The sequence below is a fragment of the Anser brachyrhynchus genome, assembly GCF_964034855.1.
Source record: "Anser brachyrhynchus genome assembly, chromosome: 11".
Taxonomy (NCBI): domain Eukaryota; kingdom Metazoa; phylum Chordata; class Aves; order Anseriformes; family Anatidae; genus Anser; species Anser brachyrhynchus.
The window spans coordinates 13,949,064-13,961,808 of NC_137706.1; positions in this window are offsets into that span (position 1 = coordinate 13,949,064).

Here is a 12,745-nt window from a genome sequence, read left to right on the forward strand (position 1 = left end):
AATATGGCACAAGAAAGAATATTTTGCTGCAGTAACTGTCCCTTGGAAATGTGCAGCCTTGGTCGTAAGTTTCCCAGGACCACTGCAAAAGGCTTCTCTTGACCTTGGCTCGTAACATCTGGCTCCAGGACAGACCCATCTGTGGCTCCCCAGAGCTGCTTTTCCAGCTGGAGGCCCAGTCTGGAGCCTCATTGCATTTGTCTGTATATTCCTTAATGCTAAACCCTTCCTAGCTTTGTCTAAGTTTCCTTTCTCAGTTTTCCTTTCTAAAAGCTTTTGGTTTGCTTTTATTATTTTTTTTTTCTTTTTAATGCCAGTAATTTTCAACAATAAACATTTTGAGCAAACCAACAGGAGGAAAATCCACTTAGGATCTCCAAAGAGCTTACCAAGGAGTTTTTACAAAGAGCTGACAAGAGTGGAGAAATATCTTAAAACATATTTTATGAATTCAGCAACCTGCTTTGAAATAAATATTTTAGCCTTTCTCCTCCAAAAAGAGGGGTGAGAGTGAAAGAAAGATGGGGAAATGAAAAGATCATCTGTGTCAGGAGTATGGTAAATATCACTAACCAAACACTCAAGATTTATTGTACACCAGAGCCCAGAAAGTTTTCATATTTATTACAGCTATGCTGTATTCTTTGCTATATTTTGAAAGAGCTTCCCTAGATTAAAACACCGTTCATATCTTCTGCCACTTTTGTTCCCATTTGTCTCTAACCAGCTAGAATTAAGCATATAAAATAAGGTATGCTTTGCACAACTCCTTTATGCCACCAAGGGTTTGGCTTCTAGCGGCTTTCAGAGGATGGGGAGCGAAAGCCATAGCCCCTGCTGGTCCCAGGCAGCTGAAAACCGGTGTGGTCCTTATGAATGCCAGCATTTCAGAAATTCGGGTCTCCGTGATGCTGTACCCAGAGGCACGTGTGGGCTCACCCTTTGCGGAGGGCAGAGTGAGGATAAAACCTGAATTTCAGCATGGACAATCTGACCCTGCAGAACCTGGCAGAGGTGAGCTGGGGGACACAGATTGGTTCTTCTCTGATAACCATACCCCCGAATTTATCCAGGTCTGGGTTTGGGTGCACGTCACTTAGTATTCCCCACATTCCTCTGTTGCTGCTTTGCTGCATTTCTGCAGGGCTGGTTCATGCTTTTTTTAACTCTCCATCCTTTCCTCCCAGAAAGACCTTTCTCAGCTTGTTTGTTTGCTTGTTCCCTTCCGTGAGATCCTTCAACGAAATCACGATCTGTCAAAAACAAGGCGTCTGCGTTTCTGAGCCCTCACTGCTTTTCCAGGTAATTTATGAAAATGGAAGAGCCTGTTTCAAGCGTAATCCAATTTGCTCTCTCTCAGCATCATAAGCACATTTGGAGCCAGATAAGACAATTATCACATGGATCTTTAATACCTCCAATTTATAGCTAAACGGTTTATTCTGATAACTTTGTTTTCAAGTGCCATGTGCTAAAACACGGCGAAGGGGGCTCTGCGGCAGTGAGACAGCAAAACACTCCCTGCAGCGTTTCAGCTGGCACATCCATGCCACCCCAGTGCAGGGCAGGTGTCTGGGGAGAGAAGATACCCAGAGCAGTAATATGTGCGCACAAATTACTTTGTTCCTTGGGGGAATGGCATGGGGCAAGCAGAAGACATGACTCGACTTTGTGGCGCATGGTGGCTGCCCCAGGAGATGGCACGGAGGCGCCCCAAAGCTTTCACCAGCTTCGACACGGAGGAATTTTTACAAAGCACCCAGGGAGAGGGGGTTGCTACTGGAACATCTTTTCATAACCGATTTCCAGTTCCCAGATTTAACTTCCATATGTAACCCTCAGCCTCCTGCAGAGCGGGAACTCATGGACTAACAGCCACCCTCAGGGCTGGGCACCAGGAGTTCCGTATTTTCAAGAGAGCTCAGTGAAGTTGTTAGCAAGCCTGCAAATATTTCCTTTTTAGCACTAGGCTTGAATACTGATATCACAATATATAGTTGCTCATTAGAAAAAGAATCCGATTTCTAATTGAATTACTAACTTTTTATCATTGTTTATGACTCAGGGTGCAGAACTGAAATATTCTAATTATTCATGATAAGAAGTGAAGATAGGAATTTATTCATCGTGTGGAATGGTCTGTGACAATGTCTATTTTCAACAGATAAGGTCTGATCTGATAGAGAATTTGCTTGTTTCATTTATGTGAGTGGAACCAATAGTTAACCATAGAAAGCAGCCTGGAAAGTCTTGAGAGAGCTAAAGGTAGGCACTTTTCAATTCAATTTAATGTGCAGCCCTTGAGCATTATTAGTGTGTGTATTTGGTCAACAGTGAGAAATCAAGTATATTATGACCATGTGCTGTAGACTTGCAAATAAAAAAGTGATGTATTTTTGTAAGGCAAAAATTAATTATTTCAATATGTTTATAATTTTATAAAAACAAGTAGCCACAACAATTCAAGAGCCACACTAGTTCTCTTAGCTATGTATCTAGGGCACTACCCTAATTTCTTATCAATCCAAATAGAAGAATATTTTATAGGAGTTAAGAGTTAAGATTCTTTGATGTTCGTGTGCTTCTTTGGAGAATTTTGCTAGGGAGATCTTATATCTAACGCTATTTGAGCTATCTCTGATATATCCAAGCCATCAGAATATCGCAGCTCAGAAGGTCTGTGGTGCATTTCTTTGGGGACTTCATTAGTGGAAAATACCCTGACTCAGTATGTGAGGTGCTTTTGATGCATCATTCACACACACGATAATCAACTCTGCATCACACGGTGGGGGTGGGGAGATATTTTGTGTAGCAATTTATAACAGCAACCCAAATGGCGCCCTAACATTTAAAGGCATTATTTGCATATGTATAACATTAACTAAAGATTTTCAAGCAATAAAATCCTTGTATCGGCTCATACCCACATGACCAATTAGTTCTTCCTCCGTAGATAATTCGACCTGCAAATTACCCAGGATGTTTCGCTCTGAGTGCTCTGACCCGTGCCTGAATCCAGAGAACAAGTTGGGGTGAGTGCAGGAGCCCAAACGGCAGTGGTGTGTGGGGCAATGAGCAGCCAGAGGGGATGCTTCAAAGGAAGGAGAAACCAGTCAGATTGGGAATAACCCAGGAATGAACTGAGCTGCTTGGAGGATGGTGCCTCTCCATGATGCTTTTGCCTTTTCCAAGGAACTACAATGGATTAGAGGCAAAGCAGATAAAGCCCGTACATTAGGCTGCTCATCCCAGGGGGAATCGCACAGATTTAGCGAGAAAGAAAAGTCTCAATGAGTAAACGATGAAATGGGAATTTTACCTTTTTTGGAAGATGATATCTGGCCCTAAGACAGGCAAAGGTTATCCATTCTCTACGCTTCTTATTTATACCTTGAGGAACTGACAGCTCTTCTAAAAGCAGACTGACGGTTTTTAGACAGTCTGAGGTTTAAAATTAGGCACTGGAACTAATGGGCTGTTATTGTCTCATAATTATATTTGACATGATGCTTTTAACTCTTCTGTGAAACATCATCCTGCATCAAATGGAGCCGGGATGCCGTAGCATTGTGCTGTGCAGGAGCAGACACCATCCACGCCATGCCATGGCGGTACCATGGCTCTTTCCATCTCCCTCTGGACAACACACAGAGGCCACAGCTCAAGAGAAAAAGCCCAGCTGGGTGAGGCCATCTCTTTTTTTCTTCCTTCCTTTGCCACAGCCCAAGGCTCTGAGCAAGCACGTTTCCGTCACAGAAGTCAGGCAGGCACCAGCCTCCTGTCAGCAGAAGGAAAAACACAGGGTTGCAACTCAAATCCCCTGAGCTGCACGAGGCATTTAGGAGTTTCAGGTTTTAATTCTTTTGCCCAGGCTCCTGGAGCAGTGACCTTCAAGGCAGTGCCTTGACAACTTGTGCTTTTTAATAAAGCACAGGCTGGTGGAAGGTAGTTAATTTACATGGGGTTTCGTTCTTTGAGCTCTGTCATAAGTGCACCAGCCTCGCTTATTGAATTCCCCAGTCGATAGAGCAACCAACTGCAGCTCATTCACATCCAAGTGCCCAAATGAAGCACCTGTTCTCAGTTACTTGAGGATTAATTTCTCTTTTCCACTTTGTTCCCTTCCTTCCTTCCTTTCTTTCTCTCTCTGTTTTTGGCTTCTCATTCTCCTGGCACAGACACAAATACTAGGAGCTCCAACTGGAGATGCAGCCACCTTAAGTAGCCCTTTTATTTGCTTTGTACCTTTTCTTTATTTGCTTTTCTTGGCTCTTTCAGCTGCCTTTCTCTGATTGCAAGCCCAGTTCAAACCAATCCGTGCAATCTAATGCAGGCCAATGTGCTTTGTGTGGTTTTTTGTTTTGTTTTGTTTTTTGTTGGTTTTTTTTGGTGGGGGAGATATAGTTGTATAAAGCCAGTCAATGAAAAGGAAAAATACCCATATTCCAGGCAAGTCTTATTACCTTACCAGGGTCTGCCATCAGACATAGCACCACCCAGGCAAAGCGCTTGAGCATGAGTAGTGTAAGGAGCTGAGCATATCCCCTAAAGCCACCCCTTTACCCGGGCCATGTAGTCCCACATGTCCTCAGCTGTCTCCCCGATGAAGAGCAGAGCACCCTCACCACAGCTTTTTGCAGAGCCAAGCGCACAGACCGTGGTTTGACCCAGAAACCTTTACTTTCCTTCTCCAGCAGCTACACTGGGATAGAATGAAGAAAGAGATCTTTTTGAGTGTCTGGGGATGGTTGTTATGGGTTAATTAATGCTTCAGCAGAGGTGATATATAAGGGAGAGTTATGCATGTTTAAGGTGATTCATGCTGCCTCACTGGATTTAAGTCTAATGGGAAACTTATTTCACTGTATTTATGGGTAACGTCCGTCCACATCCCAGATATGTCCCCAGGGAGCCTTCTCTCCACGGCCATCCAACTCCTGTGAAGAAATATGGACTCCTCTGTACCCATCTTGGCCGTAAATTTGCAATTAAGAGAACGGTCCATTTACTCCTCGGTGATGCCGAGGCGCTGCTAACCCGCGGCTCCGTCAGGCTGGTCTCTTTCCCTGCCTGCCCTGCTGCAGCCCCCAGCCAACAGTGCAGCTCCCAGGGGAGCTGCACCTCCCCAGCTTGGCTTTGCAGCTCTTTTTCTTTTCTTCCACTTCTCAGAGCCATTGGACGCATTGATGGGACAGATCCAAGCCTGATTTTTGTCTGTATGAGCTGCTCGCACGTCCCAGCCCAGCCACCACTGCCCCGGCCCCCCCCTGCTGCTGTCCTTGTCCTCCCCTGAGGTTTGACTCACACGTGCCCTCGAGGCAGAGCTGTTTTTGGATGGGCCCTCCAGGGCCAGCTTTGCTTTATATGACATTATGTGATTAATTTCCCGCTGAGGTGGCAGGAATAGAATGGTGACACGACAATCTGTTTAAATTCTCATTTCTATCTTCTCTCCCCCCCCCCCCCTTTCTTTTATTGTTTCTTGGCTTATGCTAAGCCTCAAGGAACTGCTGTCTCGTAACCCTCCACCATCTGCTGTGCCACAAGCAGAGAGGGGCTGGGGACGGAGCTGTTTTCTCTTCTCTCTTCCTCCCTTTCCCCTCTGCCAGGATTTTTGCATGCCCACAGCTCCCTTCGGGCATATTCTGCCTCCAGCAATTCAAGGGCCACTGAGGTCTGGGCTGCTAAATTAACCTGCAGATATGCTAGCATCCAAATATTCAGAGCCCAGCATTATCTGGGTGTATACACAAACATGGGAGTCTGTAATGCATGCCATGTACAGGAGCACAAGTACAACCTGAGTGCCTGTGTTCGCAGGCGGACGGAGGCAGGAGGAAGGGAAAGGAGAAATATAGACTTCACCAAACTTCTTTGCACAGTTCCCGGAGCAATGCTGAGCTTCAGCCCCAGTTACTAGAGTGCCTGGGTCCAGGGTCCATACAGCATTGGGTTACATTTAGGCAGGAATGAAGTGCCACCGATTCAGAAGACTTCCCTGCCTTAAACAAAGCCTTCAAGAACAGACTTTCAGAGAAAACTCATTTGTCTGTGTAATCCAAACTCTTCCACCAAGGGTTTTTGTTGCATTAAGAAATATGTGCAAAACCCATTTTCCCCATTAGGAGGGCTTTGGTGACTGCAGTCCCAGCCTGGAGGTAACATCAGTGGCTTCAAAATGTGCTGGAGATGTTGTGCATGCGAATGCGCCTGTGTCTCCCCTGGCACGATAGGGCCCTGACCTATTTGGATGCTAGGCATGAATATATAAATATTAAATAAATTCTAAACTGCTACATCAATTCAATATCTCAGTGAAAACCTTTGACTGAGGCTTTTTCAAATCAGCCAGATTCAGGCTGTTTTCCTTTTGGGACAGTTTTATCTGGGTGCCGTGTTTAACCCATTAGAGCTCTGTGTTGTGTCGAGTTGGAACACGTTGAACAAACGAAAGTGCAAAGACTTTGTAAAGCAACAAAGAGAAATCTTAGTCTAACCCTGTCCCTGTCACTGCTCTGTCCAAGCTGCAGGAGCAGGCTGGGGCTGAGCGCAGCATCCCAGTGGCACCCACGGGAGCAGGAGTGAAGCTTGGATGCCTTCCCTCCACTTCTCCAGGGAACCACAGCTGGGAAAATAGAAGAAAAAGTCAGCTGAATACATGAACCTAGAGTGGAGGGAGAGTGATCTTACCCCCCATCCGTGTGATGGTGTGGGATTTGGGCCCCTGGGTTAGATTTTCTGGAGTGAAGACTGGATGTGGGGGTATGTGTCACAGTGTGCCACAATATTCAAATCAATTTCCCAGGACTGTGTACACAAAACTATGGCATCACCAGACCCACCGCCAGATTTTTCTGAATTAATTCGAGACTAGGGTCTGTGTTAAATGACCCTCATAAATGAAATTTTATGGAATATATAATTGTCCGCAATGTCTCCTATGCTTCAGTCCAAGACATGCACCAGATCTCAGATCAAGCTGAGATCATACAAACCACAGTAAGAAACAACTTCTATCCCAGAGACCTGAAATAACTTAGTTGGGGGTAGCAGAAGTGCAATCTCTCTTGCACAGCAACTCAGATTCATTCAATGACTCGCGCAAGGTCACACAGGAAGCCAAAGGCAGAGCCAAGACTTCAACCCAGTCCTCCAGCTAATTCCTGCCCCCTGAAACTTACCCTTTCCTCCTCAGCACCGAGTGAGAAAAATTATTACAGAAATCTCAAGTTCAAACTACTCGCTGCTTGGAGAGCAGCCCATGTCCTGGCTGCTTTATCAGTTTGTGTGGAAAGACTCCAAGACATTACTTATATTGACTCAATATTAAATGGCAATAACCACCACGACAGATTTACTGTCTGACGATGTCTTCCTGCCTGCTGTAGTAGCAGTACTGATAAATTTTTTGCTCATTAGAAGATTTAGGTGCTCAGTTCCTCTAGCAACATTTTGAATTTTTCCATTTGAGGGAGCATCAAACCCTTATAAACCATGTTTTATCGGGGAAAGATCACACCTGGCACTATTGTGCTGTGTGAGGCGGATTTTTCCTGGGAGCGATGCTGCACTTGAAGGCACCATTTGACTTACAAGCTGTCAGGGCTGTGCAGCAGCAACCCACGAGCAGATCAGGGATGGGAGGACACGGTCAGCAGGACAGAAACCAGCAGGATGTGTAAGGAGGAAAAATCTTAATTACAGACCTACGAAAGAGTAATATGTCCTGCTCTTTCTGCCTCCTCAGGGGAAGGCTGCGCTGTATTATTCTCAACTCCCCTTGGAAAATCAGAGTGCTGTTTCCTACCTGGCTTGCTCCTCAGCCAGCCCTGGAAATCCCTGCCAAGTCCCTCCTGCAGAGCATCGCTTAGGCAGGGCGGTGGAGCATCCCATGTCCCTGGGGCTAAGGGTTTAATAGAGCTCGGACTGCATATAGCTAGGTGGCATTTCGGTACCACTCATCCAGGGGATGGCCGGGGCTGAGGGACCTTCTGGATGGGCTGGCAGAGCCACAGCGGTGGTGGGTTTGGGGTGCAGACTGGTTTACTTACTGGTTACCGGGTTCGAGCACAGGACTGCAAACTGGGGCTGCTTTTAAGCAAGCAGATGGGCCTTACTGCCACAGACATCCCGCACCCATTGAAGCAGGGCTGCTTTCATACTGCTTTCAGCAGGGCCAGGCTCTCAGGCTGTGCTTGCTCATTAATTTCTCTTGCCTTTGCTTCCCAAGTATGATGCAGATGACTGAAGTGATGAAACCATTTTGATTGCTTTTGGGTTTTTGAGCTGCGATTGGCTCTTGCCTACTGTTGCAAATCCATGCAAGCACTCACCTACCCTGCTGCAAGCATCAAAAATAGCCTAAATGCCCCCAGTGCTCCCTTTTGCACCACTGAAAATAGCAAGAGGCAACAAAGGCAAGGCAACAAACGTAAAGCAAGAGGTCAGGAAGGCTGTGTACAACACTTGCTGCTTGCTTGTTTTGGCTCCCTGCATGCACACAGCAACGAAATGGACCTTGTCACGGCCGAGCCATATGCCAGCGGGAAGCAGAGGGAAGTGTGAGCTGAATGACTTTTCTGATGCTTCCTGCACTCAGAAGGGCTTTGCGGATCTCACCTTGCTCTCCACTGCTGTTGCTCTCTCATTAGGAGCAGTCAGCAAGCTGCTGGTGCCCAGGGGCAGCACTGGGGTCTGTGCTCGGCATCTCTGGGCAGTCCCCCCACTGGGCTGCTCTCCTGCTCACCTCCCGTAATGGACGTACACAAATATATGTATTTTCACACACATCAAAGGGGGAAGGGGAGAGAAATGCCAACAATTAATCTCAAGCTTGGACCGAAGATCTGATTCTCCCTGCTAAATGTCAGGATCTGTGTCCAGCCCTTGAAGAGATGAAATAAGGCTAATGAGCTTGCGGTGCAGGAGACGTGGTTCTGCACTTGACCCCAGACAGACACAGAAATAGGCACTGGAAGAAATATTATAACTAAGCACCTATTTGCTGAGTGCCTCTGTTGTCTGCTCGCTCCTTGCTGATGGGGCCTCTTGTTGTTCCCTGCTGAGCAGGCACAGAACACGTGCAGGGTGGTGCCCAAATATATGCTCAGTTTTCAGCATGGGCTTCTGGGCTTTGCAGGAGTTCAAAGACACGCAGGAATGCAGGAGGGGGTAGGAGAATGGCACAAGCAGCTGTGTTCTATGACTCGAAACCTCATTAAAAAGCATTTCCATCCAGGCTTTTCCCTCTCCGCTGATTCCAATTACCCCATTTGCTGTCTGTATGCTGCCCATCAAATCTAACGGCTACTGCAGGTGATGAACCCCTGCGGGCTGTCGCAGAGAGCAGCTCCCCAGGCGAGCAGGAGGGACATGCGCGTGTGCTCAGGCACCTCTAGGTGACACGATGACACCTCTAGGTGACACGATGGCACCCCTGGCCTTGGTCTTGACCACAGGAATTATTGTTTTTCCTGCATGAGGCCGCGAGGCAGCCTTACCTTCTGCTGCACACGTCTGGCTCTGTGCACAAAGCGCTCGTGTTCCCCACTCAGATCAAGTCACCAGAAAGCCCCACGGTGGCCCCAGAGGACAGGTACCGTGACAGCCCCGTGTTCGTGAAATCAGAGCAAATGTTTGTGCAGCATTTTGAAGGCACAACTTAGTATTGTCTGAATTATTCACTGCAATCATATTCTTTGCAAATGTTTCTCTTTTCCTCCTGTTTTAATTCACTTCTAAATGAGTTTGAATTTCATTTGATGCATTTCTTGTAATTGACCAGATGCTGTTTGGACACAGGGTTTCCAAACAGGCCTGGGTGTCTCACAGGCAGCGCAGTCTGACTTTCTTCCCCTGCTGTTCTTGGTTATTATGCCTGTTATATGGCTGGCCATATGTATTCTTTCTGTTTCCTAATGACTTTGAAATTTTTCCAGGAGAAAACTGAACAAATCTACTCCTGTTTGATTTTTTATTTTTTTATTTTTTCTAAGAAATCTGAGAATTATTCTGAACAGGAAAAAAATCCATTCACCTAAGAAGTCAGGAGTAACAAAACTGCAAAAGGGCAAAAAATAGACTGGGCTGCTTTACTGAGCAGTGCTGTCCCTCTGTTCTCCCCTCCTTGTCCTCTACTCTCGATTTCCACACATTCAGCCTCGTAAAAGCAAGATCATCACCAGACGCTGGAAAACAGGAGATCACAGGGTTTCCACGTAATTTCGGATTTGCAGTGAAGTTGGTTGGTGGTGTCAGACGGAAACGTGCAGCACCAGCCGCGAAGCAAGGTCAGGGGAGGTGCGTCAGCGCTTACACAATCCACGCTGTCCTTCTTGCGGAGTTTAACCTTTGTAATAAGCCCCAGCGGTTTGATTTAACTAATGCTAACTGATGCCGGCTGGATTTCACCCAGGGTCCCTGCTGTAGGTATTTGGGAGCTTTGATGGGAATATTGCTATTAATCTACAGTGAGGGCAGGTTTCTGCTTGATGTTAATGACGGTAGCATTGCAAGTCCCACTTGCTCGGGACTAGAGGACTTATTAACTGCTGACTGTATCTACTCTGAGTTTCCTCTTCCAGCAGTAAGAAATAACGACCCGTCGCCTCCGATGGAGCACTGCTGATTTACACCCGCTGAGCATCCAGCCCAAGGTGTTTCATTGATTCCCTCACTGAAAAGCTGAAATAGATCATTCTGATTTAGATTATTAAAATGTATTCTTCCTGATGGAATATCTGGGCAGCGCATTTAGAGCAGTTCCCCTTCTCCTGCGCAGTACCAAGTACTGGCATTAGTTTGTAGCATGTGATGATTTTTAAAAATGTATTCAGCTTTTGCCTTCTATTATCTTGGATCATTAGCCAGCATCCTGTTATGCAATGTGATCTGCGAAGCTTGGTGCAGTCTCTCACGATGTGGTATCATTTCTCAAACAGAGCATGCAGTGGGGGAGAAATTAATTTCTCAAAGCTGCGGCATCGTTACTGACACAGTGAAATCAGCTGGCTTCCCTGGTTGTTTTAAAGGTTCTAAATGCTCTGGCTGAACTCCGAACTGAGAACATTGGAGAGTTATTTAATTTATCCATCTCCAGGACAAGAGGGCTATTTTCTTTTAGGACATGATTACACGGTGAATGAAACCTCCCTGTACTATCCTAGATTTCCCTTTTGTTTGGAGCTGTCAGAGCAAAGGCCAGTTTGTTGGCATAGCCCAGAAGGGGGGTGAAGGCAGAGGGAAGAGCAGATCTCCATCCACAGGCTCTCCAATATCCTCCTGCAGAGCAATAATTCAATGAAGCCTCCAAGGCAGCTCCCTGGGCAGGGTGCGGATGTGATGAGCCATAGGTCCATCAGGTCAGTGCACTGCGTCCTGCACAGTCCCAGAGCATCCTTACACAGATAGGAGACATGGGGTGCATTGGGGTGCAGCCCCCCAGCCTGCCTGTTCTGCAGAGCACAGCACCGTGCAGGCTGCGATGGTTCAAGGGGTCTTTGCCCCAAGCGAGGATGAAAGCAGCTGTGTGATGTTCTCCCAGCTGAATGACACACTGACCCTTCCCAGATGAACCGCTGGAAGCAGAAGAAAAATGTGATACTTTTATTGTTCAAACGCCTGGACCCCTTTTGTACATCCAAAGTTTAGAAGCATGAATCACTCACGCGAAGGCATTCATGCAGATAAAGTGCTGTGCACCGCTTTGAAAAATTGCCTCCAAAAATATGGTTCAAATGATGCAAATCCAAGGGATGCGATATGGTGTTGAGAAGTCATTAAAATCTTAGCTTCAAGAAATTTCTTTAAAAATTGTTGTCTGTGCTGGAAACAGCCACCCAGGCAGTCTGAGCCTGAAAGCAAAATTAGTTTTGTTTGTCCTTGAGAATGAAATAGCCAAAGTTCATTTCAGATACTTCCTTTCACTTTTTGGTCCCTAAATTGCTATCCACAGAGTAAATAAGATGTTTGTCCTTCTTGCCCACCAAGTCCAGACGGCGTGAGAGGACATCAGCTTCCCTGTACAAGCTGCAACCCACTGTGCATTTCAGCAGCTGGTGGGATTGCTTCTGCTAGGTGAGGAGGACACCTCCCCATCTGCTTTGCATTTATTAGCCCTGACTTTAAAAAAAAGAAAAAAAGAAAAAAAAAGTACATTTTTCAGCAGCACAGCTGAAAATCTTATTCTTTGCCAGGAGGCGTGTTAAGCAGCCCTACAGTAATCCAGACAAGTGTCCCAATATCACAGCAGCCTCAAAACATGAACACAGAATGAACACTGAACACTGAACCAACCAAAACATGAACACTGAACCAACCCAGTAGAAGCTCTCTGTGACGTTCCTCAACCCTTATATACAGGAGTAGCAACAAGCAGTTCCCACCAGGGTAACCACAGAAAAACGCTTAATCTTCATCTGGCCAAGCTCATAACAATCTCCTCCCTCTAGTCTGGGGACAGAGGACTCATAGCCTTTCTGAGGTTCTTGGGCAGAAGACAACAATGATGCCTGAGGGTCCCCATGTCACTGCTGGGCTGAGCCTGGGTGACCAACACTCCAGGTCACCCAGCAAAAAGACAGTGCTGACCACGGCTCCAGCACTAACACCTCCAGTGGCACTGTGCTGCTCTAGGTGTTAGCTTTGCAGTGTCCTTGAAACTTTCCCCAAAGAGGCCTGGGAACTATTTTCTGTACTTATTTGTTCTTCATTTCTGTAGGAATACAGCATTTGTGAGTGTGCG